Here is a 15847-nt window from a genome sequence, read left to right as displayed (position 1 = left end):
TTTCTGCCACAAGCACAAAGTGTACATCTGCTTTGTTAAAGAAAATAACCAAAAAGGAGCATTCTGAACACAAAGATAAGAAAAAGTAAGAAATTTCCCGGTTTCTTATCAGATTAAAGTCCTACAGTCCTGCCTACAGTAGAAAGTTGAGATAAGGTCTGCAAATTTCTGAAATGTTCTTTGTCAATAATTTGTAAATTTTTATGTAAAAAAAGTATGTTACCCTACATTAAATGTCCCCTTACTGGAACATTCTCATCTTTGTGAAGATCAAATATCAGGTAAATATTCTAACTTGGGCTTCAATAAAACTCTTCCATTTTTTTTTTTTTTTTTTAGAAATTCTAAAAGGTTTGTTCATTTTGCATTGACATCCTCAAGGAACTCAAGGGCCTGTGGGAAGTGGAGCTGTGTAAGAAAAGGTGTGAAAAAAAAAAGTGTTCAGAGAATATTCTTTTCTGCTGTAATAAATATTCATCAGGAGTGAAATATGGTTCAGCTGGCTCCTAGTCAAGAGCTGCTTTGTGATGTTCCATGTAGTACAACTGGGTCTCAGAGCTTCTCTGACCAACACTGGTTCTTTGTTTTCTTTTTTCAAAAGGTATTCATTTGAGAGAGAGTAACCACATACAAGCTGGGGGAGGGCCAGAGGGAGAAAAACTCAAGCAGACTCCGTGTTGAGTGGAGAGCCTGAAGCAGGGCTTGATTTCACGACCCTGAGATCATGACCTGAGCTGAAATCCAGTTGGATGCTTAACCGAGCCACCCGGGCGCCCCCAACACTGATTCTTCGTATTCAAGTGTGTCTTGAGTTGATGGGAGCTGCAGGATCCTGAGGGCAGGATCCAGGCCCAGGACAGCTGATAACTGAATGGTATGGGAAGAATCTACTTCGTAGTACAGACTAATTTCTTTAAGATGTGCTTGGCTCAAACACATAGGACAAAAACACCCACAAAAATTGTTGTAAACTTACTGACGCTCTTATTTACCTTCTGCTCATATTTCTTGGGTACTGACTTGCAACTTTTCACTTTCAAATACTTTGGAGACTATTCTAACAGAGGCAATGCTTGATGGATGGTTTCCTTAAGTGCTTAGTGAAATTTTGCTGGAACTCATATACCATCTTTCTCTTCTGAATAATGATCCCAAAGAGAAATACTCTTAGACTCAGGGAGCTATAAACACTCAAAGTGGGAGGTATTTAAAGGTCATTCAATTTAACCACTCACACAATACTTCAGGTCAAGTTTCTGTGATGACATTTCAGGTCTTCTACAGACTGCCCCAACCAACTCTCCACACAGGTCTCATATTGTTCCTACATTTGCTCTTAGGAAGGCCAGACAGTTAAATGTTCATTTTAAAGTAATTTCTGGCATGTTTATATGCTTATGTTGCTATCATCTCATTAGCATAACCATATGACTAAGTGAACAAAGAATTTAATTTGGATTTACATTATTATGTGAAATTTTCACTTTCAAATATAAGTAAGCATGATATTAAAAAAAAACCTCCTTAAATGCTTTATGTTGGAATTCTTATGAGCCACTTGGGAATATAGGTGATTTATCAGTATAAGAGAGAGATATAAAACTTGATGATTGTGAATGCTGCTAACTTTTTGTGCAAACATTGAATATTAAAATATTATAAATGATATTAGATGATATTTAAATAATCTGATAATTAGGGAAGTGGTTTGATTATTATGAAAACACTGAATGAGTATATTAGCTAATTTTAGAAAGAATGTTATACCCTATCTGTTCCCCAAATGTGTACTGAAATGAAATTATAAGGAGGAAAATGGAAAATAGATTGCAATAGATTGCAATGCAATTGTATTCTTTTTTGTATTGATTGTTTGGTCTAGTTGTTAGGTCACTGATTGATAGAGGAATATTAAAGTCTCTGAGCAGGGCACCTGGGTGGCTCAGTGGGTTAAGCCTTTGCCTTCTGCTCAGGTTGTGATCTCAGGGTCCTGGGATTGAGCCCTGCATCGGGCTCTCTGCTCAGCAGGGATCCTTCTTCCCCCTCTCTCTCTGCCTGCCTCTCTGCCTACTTGTGATCTCTGTCTGTCAAATAAATAAATAAGAACTTAAAAAAAAAAAAGTCTCTAACCACGAGTGTGGATCTTCTTCTCCCTTGAATTTTGTTAACTTTTGTTTCACTTACTTTGGTGCTCTGTTTTAGTTTCTTTTTTTTTTTTTAAAGATTTTATTTATTTATTTGATAGACAAAGATCACATGTAGGCAGAGAGGCAGGCAGAGAGAAAGGAGGAAGCAGGCTCCCCAATGAGCAGAGAGCCCGATGCGGGGCTCGATCCCAGGACCCTGAGATCATGACCTGAGCCGAAGGCAGAGGCTTTAACCCACTGAGCCACCCAGGTGCCCCTGTTTTAGTTTCTTATAAATTAAGCATTGTTGTTTTCTTGATAAATTAAGCCATTTTACCATTATAAAATGCCTTTACTTAACGTTGGGAAATTTTCTTTGTATTGAACTTTTGATACTTATCAAGTCATACGGCTTTTCTTTGATTAATGTTTTCATGGTATATATTTTTCCATCAGTTTTCTTTTAACCACTTGTATCTTCATATTTAAAGTATGTTTCCTGTAGATAATACATACTTGGATTTAAAAAAAAATCAATTCTGAAAATCTTTGCCTTCCTAATTGGAATTAAAATATAATATACCTATTGATAGAGCGAGGCTTAAGTCTATTGCCGTGTTTAAGTTTCTATTTATCGCTCTCTTATTTTTCTTCCTCTCATTTTTTATCTATCTTAGTCAGTCATCCCTCTGGGACTGTTTCATATGCTCCATGCTTATGGCCCATGTTGGTATTTTTCATATCACAGACCAGTCCCTGAAACACTGGTCAACTAAGCCCCAAGGTTGGAAGGAAGGCATTTTTGTCCTTATGGTTCTATCAAAATGTAAATTTATCTAAGCTATATTCTGTGACAATGGGGAACTTTTTTGCAGCCCCTTTTCACTAGTAGGACCCTTATTTTTTGACAGAAGTAGGATTTTTTGGTAGGACTTGGTAGGACTTTTTCAAGTAGGACTTGAATAGGGAGGGAGCAGTGCTGAGGTTCCTATGAGGGCAGAGCGTGCCATTTGTCCAGGGGGACATGATTAGGGATGTATTTTGCATTTGACCCCACAGCCATTTGGATGAGCTGCTTTTCAGCCACCATGTCTTAAAATTCATGTGCATTAAACTCAGTGAAGCTCCACTTTTGGAAATGTGGATTTTCTGGCCATCGGGGAATTTGAGCTTGGCCCTGTGTAAGAATCACATGCTTCTTGTTCTGCAGCTTGGTACAGATAACTTGGCCAATGTGGACCCTGGCCATTGTGCTCTGGGATTACCAAAGGCACCAGGCACACCTGTCTGGAGCCCCTTAGCCCTAGCATTGGACAACATGTTGACATGGATGATGTGGAAGGGCTGGAGCTGCACTCAGATGTGAAAACCATCTCCGCCACGCTCTTCTCCATATACTTGTTGGCACAAATGCAGGCAGGGTCCAGGGCTTCAGAAGAGAGCTGCTCATATTCACCTGGTCCCATTTGGCCACATAGTGGGACTTCATCCTCTTTTTCCTTCTTCTGCCCCAGGTCAAAGATGCAGATCTTGGCTCCAGGGACACCTCTGAAGAAGCAAGAGTTTGGATGTGGCTTGTTCTTACAATATTGGTAACAGCAGGCAGGGGGGTGGCCGATGGTGACACCAGGATCTCCAGTAGCACACCGAAGGAAAAGAGTAGGATCCCTATTTTAAAGCAATGGTGTGGGCTTTGGAATCCTACTAGAGGACTTTCAGTTCCAATACCCTTCAGGAGTTAAATTCCATTGACTACTTCCATATATGGAGACCAGAAGGCTGTGTCTTTAGTCCAACTTACTGCTTTATAATTTTGTTATTTTTTAAACTCAGAGAGGTATTTTGTTTTTGAGAATGGCTATTTATTTATTTATTTTTAATGAACATATAATGTATTATCAGTTTCAGAGATACAGGTCTGTGATCCATTAGTCTTATATAATACCCAGCTCATTATATCATATGCCTTCCTTAATATCCATCATCTAGTTACCCCATCCTTCCGCCCATCTCCCCTCTAGCAACTCTCAGTTTGTTTCCTATGATTAAGAGTCTCTTATGGTTTTTCTCCCCCTCTGATTTTGTCTTGTTTAATTTTTTCCTCCCTTCCCCTGTGATCCTCTGTTTTGTTTCTTAAATTTCACATAGCAGGGAGATCATATGATAACTGTCTTTCTCTGATTGACTTATTTCACTTAGCATAATACTCTCTAGTTCCAACCACATCATTCAAATGGCAAGATTTCATTTTTTTGGATGGCCAAATAATATTCCACTATATATATATATATATATATATATATATATATATATATATATATATATATTTTCACACACACACACACACACACATACACACATACATACCCTCCACATCTTCTTTAGCCATTCATCTGTTGATGGACATCTGAACTCTTTCCAAAGTTTGGCTTATTGTGGACATTACCATTGTAAACATTGGGGCCAGATAAAGAGACTCAGCAAATAACACAGAACATTTTACTACAAAATATAGTCACTCAGTTATTGCAAAACAATAGATAGGAACATGAGAAGGTAAAAATTGCATCAGGCTCTGAGAACTGTCTTTGGAATATATGTGTTTGAGACAATCTCTGAGAGTATAGAGAGTGTGAGATGGGGTTCTTGCTTTGGCCCCTTGACATTGTTTGAAGAAATATTAATCTCCTGGACAGCCATTCAGTGAGAGGTAGTGGGAAGGGACAATTCTCTATGGTCTTTTGTGTTTCTGCTTGTCTTACACTGTGAATTACTAGATGCCCCTTTTTCTGAACTATCTTTTCAAAGATGTTTATATAGTGAACAGCTATACAAATTGCTATCTAATATCAGCTCAATTTAGAGAAAGAATTTATGGATTCTCTGTGATTAATTTTTCAAGTACTTTACACTTGAAAGGGAACTCTATGGCTCTGGGCTTTCACAGGTCCCACCAGATGATAGAGATAAAACAATATCCTTAGGGAATGCTGGCTGGACATAGATAGCCCAGATGCCTCTGTCTTTTAGCCTGGGTGGCAAACTTCTTGTCAGTATCATCCATCAGAACATTATAGTTTCTTTCCAGCATGATCTTCAGTAGGAACAAATCTGTAGAGCCCACCCTAACACATTATTTTTCCAAAGTGGGCATACTGGTTCCCCCAGATTTCTCTTATAGTTCCCTTGCCTCCCTGAAACTCCTGTGCATGGCAACTAGTCTTTAAGTGTTTCAGTGGCCACAGGGGTTCCCTCATCAACATCCATTCCATGCCTCCTTCACTGTGGAAGATCTGTGTGGTTTGGTTGGGATCAGACCAACCTACTTCTCATTCCCTAACCTCAGTCTTCTCCTAAACACACAGTAGAGATTTCGGAGTTAGAGAGGAGTCATGATGAGATTTCAAAACAATTAAAACATTGTAAATCTTGGGCAATGTCAACTTGTTTTCCTACTGCAGCCACAGATTATCAGATCTCTTTGATTTGATATCTCTAAAGACTTGGAATTTGAAGAAAGGCCATCTTTCTCTCTCTTCTATACATTTTATTGTGATAAAAACTCTCAGAATTGCCTTTGTGTGCAGCTGTCTCTTATTTGAAAAGTTTTCCTGATACTGATATTATTTTTCTATCTCTTGTTCAGCAATAATTTCATAGGAACATTAGTTGTCAATTCTCCATTCTCACTCTCTTTGACACCCCTCCCTCCAACATTGACTTCTTGGCAGTGACAGGTGCCATGAAGAGCCCTGGCAGAGAGGTGATATATTACTTCTTTTTTGCTCTCACTTTACTCACAACAGTCACTGAATTTGTTTTAGAGGAAACTAGAGCTGGCTCTGTGAGCAATTAAGTTGTCTTAACCAAACAAATGCAGTGACTGGAATTTCTACACGGCACAACGCTTCACATTTATTGCATCTGGGGTTTGAGAAAAATCACACTTTAAAATGGTATGAAATGAGTTTTACAGAACAGGCAGAAATTCAATGTTGTATAGAAAATCATATACGGTAGACTACTGAGAAATCAAAAATAAATAAGTGTAAGAGAAAATTATATGGTGGAATAGGGAAGGAGAAGTAGAAACAAGAGCAAATAAGGCCTTTTAGGAATGATAAGAAAGGAGACGATATCAAAATAACAACTATTTTCTAAACACAGATTCTCCTTAGGAAAGCAATTTGGATACTAAGAACAGTCACAATTCTGCATTCCAATTATTAAAAAAAGTATTTTATTTTAATTTCTCCAGGGTACATTTTGTTACCTTACAATAATATCTTAGAAACATCATTTTAGGAGGAATTTGATCTTGATTTATAGTTTTACATTTTGTGACAAATCCCTTCAAAGATGTTAATGTGCTGGTGCTGTTTAGCCTGAAAGGGTGTCTCTCAAAGCTGATAGGTTACACTCAGGAAACTGAGGATCAGAGAAGGTGGTGACAACCTAAGAGATAAATCAACTTAACCACTCTATATGTTTTGACCCTGATACTAAATGATAACTGGCTTACTTAAGAGACAACTCTGTAGTCATTTTTGTCAATTTTCTGAATGATGACACACACATAAATTGCACCTGTTCTTATTTATTGATACTGGCAGAAGAATAAATGTCAGTTTGTACCAAAAAAATATCCAAACAAGTTTCCCTTGTACCCCTCTGAAGATCCCCTGAAGATCTTATTACATAATGATTATAAATACATATTTCAAGTTTGATGACCTTGAAGGAATTCTTGGTAAGATTAGCAAGGGAGAGAAGGGTTGCCCAACAAATAGACATTATGAGGAGATTTATAGGCACTTAGGGAAGAGGATTCTTGACATTTTTCAGACAAATGGTTATATAGAACCAAGAAACAGCAAAACTTCTGGTAGTAAATAATGTGTTCAAGTTTAACATTCCAAAAAGGAGAGAAGGAACATTGTGAATGGGTTACAAAAGGAGGAGTAAGACTGGAGGAAAATTAAATTGCTGTAGAATATAAAGAGATTGGGGACTGTTGGGCTGCAATCTCCATCCTTACTCAGTATGGATATTTTATGGCCCTGGGGCTTGTTTTATATTTTTAAAGAGCTGTTTCCTCTCTCCTGAAAGTCCTTATTTCAGAGAATTAGAATTTAAATCATCACTGAAATAACAATAAGATCGGAGCTTTAACAAAGTCTGACTGATGATGTAATAATCCTGAGTTGATCCTAGGTAAGCATTAACCCCTGAGCGATGGCAGTAAATAGGAAGGTTATGCAAATCCAGTGTAGGGCAGGGCTGCAGAATCATGTAGCAGGTCCAGGAAAACGATTTACAGCCAGAATATTCAGGTGGAGTGAAAGTTCTGCTATTTACTTACTGCAATATATTCACTTTAGAAAAGAACATTGGCATACCTGAGTCCTCGTGGCATTGTGCATGACTGTGATAACATTGTGTCTCTCATACTTTTCAAGATTACTGATAAAATCAATTTTTCATCCCCACCAGGACTACAGTTCATTGATCCTAGTACTTTTTTTTTTTTTTTTAACCATCTCTCATTCCTCTGTTCTCCTTTCTTCCTTTAATCCCAACAGAGTCTGTGACCTGTCGTTATTGACTCCCTTTTAAATGTTTTCAGCAACTTTGCTCCTCTTGCTTCTTCCAATTTGTTTGGCAAAACCACTACTCTAGTTAAATCTACCCCTACATGCTTTGCACCTGCATTCATAAAAACTGAATGTAACTGGAAAAACATAAAACCATGAGACGTGATTTCGCTCTTAATTCATGACCACTAATTTCAAATAGGCCGTTAGTGCTTCTATGACGATCATATTAAAAGCAAATATTTATTATGATAATTATATTGGATATTAATTTTATTTTCTGTTTTTCTTTCTGGTTAGATTTTTGTATTAAGATCACATTAAATCATATAATGTTAACTTCAAAAAATAATTTTCTTTCATTTTCTACTGTCTTTACGAGTTTCTCCATGATGGGAATCATTTGTTCTTTAATGTTTGGTAGAACTTATCTGTAAACTATGTAGGTTGATTGAGAAGTATGTGTGTGTGTGTGTGTGTGTGTGTGTGCGCGTGTGCGTGCACATGTATGTAGACTTTGATTCAATTCAAATTTAAAAATGATTATATAGATGGTTTCGAATTTTTAATTGTTTTGAATTCATAAATTTGTTTCATAAGTGACATATTTCTAGGAAACAATGAATTTTAGCTGTATGTTCAATTCATGCATGGTATTCTTATTTTTTAAAATACTTAAAATCAATCGGTAATATGTCCCTTATTTCATTTTTAATATTATTAAATTTTGCTTTCTCTCCTATTTTTCATGATGTTTTTCCAAATTTAAGTATTTTATGTGTCTATACTAATATTTCTCTCTAATATTTAAAAAAATATTTCTTTCAAAAATTAAACTTGGTTTTTATCTTTTTTATTTCCTTCCTTGAGGTTTTTGTTTGTTTGTTTGTTTGTTTGTTTTCTTTTTATAATTTAAAGTTAGTGTTTGGCTCTCTAATTTTCCATCTTTCATTTTTTTTTTTTTTTAAGATTTTATTTATTTATTTGATAGACACAGAGAGATCACAAGTAGGCATATAGGCAGGCAGAGAGAGAGGGGTAAGCAGGCTCCCCTGCTGAGCAGAGAGCCTGATGTGGGACTGGATCCCAGCATCCTGGGATCATGACCTGAGCTGAAGGCAGAGGTTTTAACCCACTGAGCCACCCAGGTGCCCCCTAAGTTGATTGCATCTTTATCAGAGAACATGGACTGTTTGATACTAATTCTTTGATATATGTTGAGATGAATTTGATCACTTAACATGGGGTGATTTCTGAAATATTCCTGTGCTTGAAAGAAAATAATCTCCCTGTTGGGAACAAGGTTCCATATATGTTTCTGAATCTGATTTATTTATCATGTTCATTTTTTTGGTTAGCTTTTTGTATCAGTTACTGAGAAAAATATGTAAAAATCTCCCATTTTGAAAATGAATTTATCAATATTTTTATGTTCTTCCATTAATACTTGTTTATAAAAATTTTAAAAGATTTTATTTACTTGCTTGAGAGAGAAAAAGAGAGAGCATGGACGGGGGAGAAGCAGAGGGAAAGGGACAAACAGAGTCCATGCTGAGTGTGGATCCTGATGGGGGGCTTGATCTCACAACCCTGAGATCATGACCTGAGCCAAAATCAAGAGTCAATTCCTAACTGACTGAGCCACCCTGGCGCCTCAATAGTAGTTTATAAATTTTGAACATATGTTATTAAATGCATTATCTTGTTAATTGCTCTTATTATCATTATGTCATGTCCTCTTTGTCTTTAAGAATGCTTTTTTTGGGTATAATTTATTTTCTCTGATATTAATAAAGACTTCTTCTTGGGTGAACATTGGAGACACTACTAGTTACTTTCTTTTTTCAGCCATTTATTTTTACTAACCAAACTTCGATTCTGTTCAGTGACAATAGGTACAGATAAAACACCCTATGTCTTAGCCTCTCTTGGTTGCCATATGCCATATTAGATTAAATCACATGTTTATTTTTCTATGTAAGCATAGTAATTTTTGGCAATTTGACGTGATCAAGCCTAATAATTTTGTCCCAGAAGATTTGTAAATGCAAGTCAGCAGGTGGAATTTTTGTGAAGACTATTTTAAAAGAACTCTATTCCGCTGCCCTGGTTTTTCAACCTCCTGTCCTTCGCCCTTTTCCTTCATTTCTTCTTTTGTGGTCTTTGGCCCACTGACATTATAGGGATGCTATTATATCTGAAAGATTGAAAATGCATCTTAAACAGGATGGAAAAATTCTCAATAGCTCCTTCACCAGTTGCACCAACACTGCACTGCATACCCCTGGGTAAGGCATTACATGAGAAAAACCAGCCCCTAGTTAGTCCAGCTCCTACTCCTCTCTCACTTTAATCACTGCTTTTGATGATAAGGACCCGCAGTTAAGTAAGCAGCTGCAAGTAAATAGAGCTGGTTTCTTGTGCACAGGTGACTCCCTCACCTTCTATTCCTCTACCCTTCAGACTGAGGGATGAGGGGACTCATTCTTGAATTCAAATAAACTTGTGATACTGTTAGAAAAATACATACTTGAGAAAAATAATAAGATGGATCTTTTTTTGTTTGTTTGTTTGTTTGTTTCTCTATCCAGAACCAGAACATATATTGGCTAGTATGGAGGAAGGACCCTAGCGGCAGCTGCCTGGGTCCCAAGCCATTGACCAATCAAGGCAGGAGATACTAAAAATTTCTTTCTTTTCGTTTGTTCTTCTTGTTCTTGTTCTTTTTTTTTTTTTTTTCCCATTTACTTTCAGCAACACCTCTGCCTTTGGGAGAAGAGTTTTGTATTGTAGCAAACCTAGTCTGGAACATGACAGATGCGTTTGGGAATTTATGTGCTGAAGTATTCATGCCCCGGATTCTGGTTCTGAATTTTAGGGCCAATGGCATAATAATGACCCCTCTCTTTTAAGTTCCCATCATATGCTAGATAGTGTGCTAAGCAGTTAACATGTATTAACTCATTTAGTTCTTAGAACAATAGGTTGATTTTATTGTTCCCACCTTCATTTCTCAGAAGAAGCAACTGGGACAGTGAGAAGTTGAATAATTTGTCCAGTGTCACCTGGTTAGGATGGACTTGAGCTGGGATGGAACTCTGATGGCTGGACTCCAGAGCCTGTGTGATCAGGCGATCAGCCATGACTTCTTGGCTGCTTCTCCTGACCCTTGTGTAGAGTTGTCTTCCTGGAATTTTGAACCACATCAGGAAAGAAGTGGTGGTGAGGAGTGAAAAGCAAAGCAAACAAACGCAGGCTGTTCGGGAGGAAAAGCCATTACTGAAGAAGCTCCCAGGAGAAAAATGCTAGTTTCCCCACCGTGATGCTCAGATTTTATCCGGAAATAAAATCATCCATTTTTGCTACTTTGGGGTCCTTTGGTTGTAGGTAGAGCTGTGTGAAAGTTTCCTCTCCCACTGCTATCCTTCCAAAAACAAATCTGAGACCTTTCTCCGAGGTTTGGTCCCACTTTGGCTTCCATGGAGCAGCTTGCTGGAGTAGGAAGTGTGTTCTCTGAAGTCAGACAAGCTTGGGTTTGTGTTCCTCTTCAGCTACTTACTTATCTATGTGATCTCCATGACCCACACACGTCACTTAATCACTTTGAGCCTTTATCTCCTTATTCATCAGACTGGAATGTTAATTGTTAACAAATGGCCTCGTTCATTCAGGCAAAAAGTACGTATTGATTGCCTGCTTTGTGCTGGTCACTGGTAGGTAATGTTTTGTCACAAGTAGGTCATAAATCATAGTCTTAGGCGCCATGAACTTATAATTCAGTGGAGAAGCTAGACTCCTGTGGTAAGTGCTCAGACTATTCCGCATACAGGTTGGTCTGGCGAGGAGTGTGGAACATTCGCGTGGGAAGGCAGTTAGCAAATGTCAGTGCTTGTTCATTTCTTCCAGTCCTTCCCTTATTCTGAAGGAGACTACTGCTGACACCCCTTCCGTACATAAGTATGGTGTTATTTCAGAAAACTTCCTCTTGCCTAGGATGTCTTTTTTCCTTTAATATGTAATGTGGGTCTGAGGTTATGTTGTTTAACTACCTTGCAAAGCCCAACGAGGTGATTTGCGCCATGAGTCGTTTGCACCTTGGGCACCCTTCATCTCAGTCTTCATGTAATATTTAACAATTAACTTTACATCTTCTCCGGAAAAATAATTTGAGAATTCGAGAGAAAACTGTAACAAAAAAATCTCAAAATTTGGAGGAAGTGAAATAAAAATCAGTTTTGGGCTTTTTGCCTTATTATTTGCATATTATACTTAGAGAACTACTTATTATGGTTTTTGTTGACTGCCTCCCAATTACCCCACTCCAATTATAAACATGAAAAATGTGAGAATTTTAGATTAGTTTCTCCCAGAGTTGATATTAGAGTCTGGCACTTCTGGATTCTTGCCTTGTGTTCTGTTGCCAATTCAAACTCCCTAGGAATACAGGCAAACACATATTGCTTCACGTGTTTGTTTTTAATCCATAAGGAAGTAGGCTAAAATTCAGGAGGTTTCACACAGAGTTCCGGAAGAAGATTTTATAAAATACTTGCATTTTTTTTCTCCTGTCTTTCTTTAGTGTGTCTTGAATCTGTAAACCACCAGACTTTGAGGTTAGGTGGGGTTCAGTAGATCTATTTTTAAAATTTATGAAGGGGGAGAGTTAAATTCTCTTAGCTCAAACAACAAGAGGTGAACATGACTTGAAGATGTGTGTAGGTTTAATGGGGGGGGGGATAAAGGGAACTGTGAGGTTCGCATTAAATTTGCAAATAATTTTTTCCAGGCTGTTTAGCAGGATGACTGGAAAACATCTTACCTCTAAATTGACAAGCACTACTTCAGATCAGTTTATATTAGCAGGTGTCTTTAAAAATATTGGCTTTTAGAAGCATTTTATATGAGAACATCTACACTTATCAGCTACTAACCTTGAAGCCACGAGAGCCTTTCTCATAGCTTTTTTCCTTGTAAGCCAGTAGTGGCTGAAAACATACAAACCCCCAGAGTGGTGAGACTGGGGGTTAGTGGTTGTAAGGAGAGGTCTGTAACGAATCTTCAAAACTATACAAAAAAACACAGCCTTTTGTGATTTGGAAGTATTTTACAGTAACTAGAATAATTTAATCTTAAATTTTTAGTACAGATAGTCTGTCTAGAAGATGACATAGCAATGGTGCAAGCTATTTCTACAATTCAGTTTGTGAAATATCTTTAAGGAAATACCCTATTAATACTCTGTAGGTGGGTGATTGCATATCCAAAGAATTTCATTCTGCAATAAAACCTTTGTCAAGATTTAATTTCCATGAAAGCAGAAAGGCAGAGGTATTTGGGATCTTTGTATTAAATCATAATTAAAACTCATGTGAGGTTACCCACAAATATTTAGGATTTTATTTAATTGAAGCCAAGGTGAAAAATAAAACTAATGAATGGCAAAGTTCATTATACAACTTCCAGTTAATGTAATAGTCCAATGATTGCTCAGAAAACCTAGGATGATTTAAACATACACACATACATATATGTAATATATACATGTCTGTATTGTTTTGTTTTCTCATATAAGGTATGCATGCATAGCTATAGGCATGTGTGTGTGTGTGTGTATGTGACACATTATATTATTTTCAGAGTCAGATTCATTTTTACAAAAAAATAGACACTTTTTTTCAGTGAAGATTCCAACCTAATTCTTTGAACTTGGATTATAGAATCTCATATTCTGCTCTCCTGTAAGTTCGATTTTATCCTTTAGAGTCCAAAAGTGGGAATATAATATAAAAGCTTTAAGCTTCCTTGCTTGCCTCAGAAAATTGCACAGAGATAGTTTCAGTAATCAAACCCATAAAATATGACTTGTTTTATGAGCGAAGATGTCCAAAAAGCTTAAGAGTAACCTTTGAATTTCTGTGGAAAATTATAAAGCCTTCTTTGATGTCTCGTTCTATCCTCAGCTGCACATGCCTGATAGTGAAGTTAACGAAAAGTAACAAATATTAGCCCAGAGAATGCACAAAATAAAGGAAAGTGGTTGAATGCTCTGAAGCTGGACATGTAACAGCATCAGGTCCAAGGAGGAGTTAGATACTAGGCATGTCCATTAAGGACCCTGGTATCTTCTCCATCCATGCTCCACCCCACTTTCCCCAAGAGGAAGAGACTGCAGGCTCTCTGCTGTTCAGGATATATTTTAAAACTTTTCATGGTGTGTGAAATGGCCCCTTTTTCTAAATAGACTATGGATATCATCATTTCTAAAGGTGAACCTGAGTACATAAGCTTGAGTACAAAACTGAAGATAAAGACTCAACAAACTCAAACTGAATGAACTTAGAATTTGAATATATAGAGCCTTGAAGAAAAATCCAAAGTAACACAAAATTGCTGGGGACCAATATTTAAGGAATGCTAATCATGCACATTTGAAAGATTGCTCTCAGCTATTAATATCCTTAGAATGTTAGCTCAGTGTTTCTTATACTTATGTAATGGGAATATTTCCCTTAAACAGAAGGAGAAGCCTCTGTGTTGACTTAAATAGTATTTATTTTGCTCTTACTTAATTATGCATAAGTATAAACCAGCTGTGAACTTCTTCTACCTATGGCTCATATTTGACTTTGACTTTGAAAACCAAAGCTATAACAAATTAAATAAAATACGACTATTAAATAATAAAATTCAAAAAATATTACTTTAATTTGGTGGATGAAGTTGATTTTATGAATATAAATGGTGCACTAAAATGTTCTGGGGAAGGTTCTTCTGAATTCCACATGTACGTGTTCTCTGCCTTGAGCATTTCTAAAAAATCATATCCCTAGAGAGCTCTCAATATCAATTGTTCTTCATTTGCCATGAATATATATTTTTACACATTAATTTTCTTCAATTATTTTTTCTGTTATAATAATTACAGTAACCCAAAATAATGCCAAATAAATATATGCAGAGATACCAAAATTGTGTGGCTGTATTTGGTTTTTAAAATGTTATTTAAATAATACAGAATAGTACTGTCCGACAGAATTTTCTGCAACTGTGGATGACTCAAGCCGAACACAAGAGTCAGGGGCTCAACCACCTGTGCCACTCAGGTGCTCCAAAATGAATTTTAATTTTGTTTCACTGAAATGAATTGAGATTTAAATTTAAATAATTATGACTAGTGGCTATCATATTGGTAAGTGAATACCTAAAATACATTTATGTTAATTTTTAAAGTTATTATCAAAATGGAAAACAAATGTTATAATCTCATAAAGAACTTTCAGATGCCGTAGCACTCTAGATTGAGCATGAACTGCTGTGGGCGGTTATTCGATCAGTCTTGGACATAAATATACCCAGCTGTGTACATCTTCACAACTTGATGAACCTGTTAGAAGCTTTGGAAATCTTGATTTAAGAATAATGTGACACCTGGTTGGTTCAGGACGTTGAGTGTCTGCCTTTGGCTCGGGTCATGATCCCAGAGCGCTGGGATCCAGCCCCACACTGGGCTCCCTGTTCAAATGGGAGCCTGCTTTCTCCTTTGCCTCTCCCCCAGGTTGTGCTCTCTCTCTCAAATAAATAAAATCTTTAAAAGAAAGAATAAATCTGGTATATAAAAGGATTCACCAGAACAATGAATTGGGGTTCTCAAGGAAAATAATTTTAAGCAGAGAAACTTGGAAAAATAGCTACATCTCTCACTAGCACATGCAGAACCATGAAGTGGCAAACCAGTGTGGTCTACACTACAAGAGCAAATGGGTTAAAAAGAAAAATGTGTGGTATTTGAAAATGACCTCAAGCTTTTTGTTTGAGTTTTATTGAGATATAATGGACATGTGACATTGTGTAGGCTTAATGTAGACAAAGTGATGATTTGATGCATATATATGTATTGTTAAATTATTACACAATAATGCCAGTTAACATTAGTTACATGCCAGTTAACACCAGTCACCATCTCACATAATTACCATTTCTTTTCTGTAGTGAGAACATTTAAGATTTACTGTCTTAGCAGCTTTCAAGTGTATAATTGTTAACTATGTGTACTGTGCTGGACGTTAGAGCAGTTTTTGGAGTCAGTTTCTTTTTTGCAGTGGGGACATCCTTTTCAGGTTTCTCCTA

At 36.8% G+C, this 15847-nt stretch overlaps 1 pseudogene; it reads right to left on the bottom strand.

Annotated features, from left to right (window-relative positions):
* Positions 1–3114: 3114 nt before the first annotated feature.
* LOC116599719 lies at positions 3115–11801 on the bottom strand (annotated as a pseudogene).
* Between the last annotated feature and the right edge of the window lie 4046 nt (positions 11802–15847).

Source organism: Mustela erminea, chromosome 9 (assembly GCF_009829155.1).
Source record: "Mustela erminea isolate mMusErm1 chromosome 9, mMusErm1.Pri, whole genome shotgun sequence".
In the NCBI taxonomy this organism is placed as follows: domain Eukaryota; kingdom Metazoa; phylum Chordata; class Mammalia; order Carnivora; family Mustelidae; genus Mustela; species Mustela erminea.
This window is presented reverse-complemented; position numbering and strand designations above follow the sequence as displayed.